Genomic DNA, 2,700 nt, shown 5'->3' with positions numbered 1-2,700 from the left:
TTAAAAGTGTGGTTCTGAACTCAATAGCCTCCATTGACAGTTTTGTCCTGTTTCTTTGTCTCCGCATTTTTTATGCTTTCTTGGTGCACCCCCTAGTGGTCTTTGTGCGCAGTCTTGTTGTAGTTAAGCCTTGATTGTTGTAGTTAATGCTAGGGGGATTTGACCTCCAGGCCAACTGGCTGTGAGAATCTGGAATTAATCTTAATGTATCTTTTGAGGTCTCTAAATTGAGGCTTTTTTCAAGAGGATAACCAGGTATCTCAACATTCTTGCTTTATACATAAATTCGTGACAATCTTAATTCCATACTAGTTTATCATGAAAAACCTGTCCTCGACTAATATATTTGTACTGCCATGTTTTAACAGTAGGTTTAAATTTGTGATTTATTATTCTAGTGTTTATAACTTGAAAACCAACCTTAGAATAAATTTGTAAGAAAAACATTCATTGTTATATAGATTGGAATTGTATTATATTTATAAAAATTCATGTATGGGTAGGTCTCTAGGCCTGGCCAGCGATCAGGGCCAATCTGTAGGGTGACTGGTGGGGTAATTGGGGGGCAGGGGGACACCTGCTAGCACCCATCTTGGCCAGCCTGAGGTGACTGGCGGGGTGACCGGGGAGGTGTGGGGGCCACAGGCACCCACTTTGGCTGCCCTGGGGCCTGTGGGCTGGGGGCAGTTCCTGCATTGAGTGTCTGCCCCTTGGTGGTCGGTGCACATCATAGCAACTGGTCATTCCACCTGTTGTTCTGACATTCAGCCGATTTGCATATTAGGCTTTTATTATATAGGATTAATTTATGGAGCCCTGGCCAGTTTTTCTCAGTGGATACAGCATTGGCCTGTGCACTGAAGGGTCTCAGGTTTGATTGTGATCAAGAGCACCTGCTCGGGTTGTGGGCTCCATCCTCAGTAGCGGGTGTGCAGGAGGCAGCCAATCAATGAGTGTCTCTCATTATTGATGTTTCTGTCTCTCCTTCTCCCTTCCTCTCTGAAATCAATAAAAATATATTTAAATTAAATTAAAAAGAGTTGATGTATGTACTACATTTTGTCTTTTCAGTCAAGAACTTGGCATACATCTATACTTAGTCAAGTTTTATTTTAAACTTCTAAAAGTTGTGTGATTTTATTTACATATCCAGAGCATTGCTCACTGAAGTTATTTCCAAGTTTTGTAGGGGTGTTTTGTTTGTTTGTTTGTTTTTGGTTATTGCCCTGAAGAATTAAATTTTGTTTTTATTTTATTCTTTTTAATATTTCTGCTACTATTCACAAAGTAAACTAAAAGGTATTATTAAAGTATTAAATCTTATCATTGATAAGTCACCATAAGTAAAAAGAGAGTCACCTAAAATGTATTCGAGCAGTATTGGCCAGAATCTGTAAAGCCACTAAGCTGTTGCTCTGTTGAAAGTACTAGAAATTTCAAGGCCTGTGTATAGTAGGTTTAAGACTTCTGATACAAATTGCCAACTTGCCAAACTATTTGCAATTATGCCAATTTACATTCATACCACCTGGCTATAGGACCTTGATCATCTTGCTTTGAGTTCTATTTCTACCAACAGCAACTGAGGCTGCGAGCTTCCCATGTGTGGCCAATACCAGGTATCACCACTGTTTTTTATCTTTGCCAACATATGGAAGATTAAAAATACTGTTGCGTTGTTGGTTTTTTTAATCTTTGGTTATTAATGGAGGTAGTTATTTGCTTCTGGCTTTATGAACATTTTAACTTCTCTTCTGAAATACTCGTTCATGTCTTTTGTTCATTTTTCTTGTTGGGCTTTACATGCATAAGAATATTAATCTTATGCCATATTTTTCCCAGTTTTTATTTTTTTACTTTGCTTACTGTGATTTTTGAGAATCAGTTGGCTTTCCTGTCTAAACAAATTTAGACATTTTTCTCCATTTATGTTTTCTTCCTCTGCTTTTCACCTAAGAAAGGCCTTCTTCATCCTGAGACCTGTTGGATATATATTATATCTTTTGAGTTTATTTCTTTGATTTACATTTTTAATACATTTTGAATTTATTTTGCTATGTGGTAATCTCTACTTTAAAAACAAAGGTTGAGCAGGATGGGGTTGAGCAGGGAAGACTTTTGATAAGAATGACACCAGTTAATAACGGCAATATAGATGCCATCCTGAGGCCCTCAAATGGAGAATTTACATCTATTTAATTCCTTCTTCTTGACACTGAATAGAGTTGAGCCATCAGTTGTGGTTTGTGTCACATATTGTCCAGTTTCTTAGGCATTACTTTGATCAAGATTATAGTTACCAAAAAAAAAATGGATTAAGATATATTCTGAAATGAGCAAGAAAACTTATGATCACCAAAATATAGACCCTAAAACCCTCTTAGAAACTTCCTCCTCATTTGCATCTATAGCGGGGTCTTAAAAGTTAAGTATCAAAATTAAAAATTTAACCATGATTACCCAGCAGTTCAATGCCAGAAAAAGTAGAGAGGGAGCTTAGCTCTTCCTATGACTCTGTTCTCCTGCTCTCTTCCTCCCAACAGACGTTTTCCATGCTTTTAAAAAACACAGAGATAGGGAAGACTCTGGTTTCCTTTTTCAAATGAGATTATACTATCACCCTGTAACTTCATTTATTTTATTTCTTAATACACTTTTATTGATTTTAGAGAGAGAAGAAGGGAAAAGGAGAGAGAACCA

Source organism: Myotis davidii, unplaced genomic scaffold (genome assembly GCF_000327345.1).
Source record: "Myotis davidii unplaced genomic scaffold, ASM32734v1 scaffold2344, whole genome shotgun sequence".
Classification (NCBI taxonomy): Eukaryota; Metazoa; Chordata; class Mammalia; order Chiroptera; family Vespertilionidae; genus Myotis; species Myotis davidii.
This window is presented reverse-complemented; position numbering follows the sequence as displayed.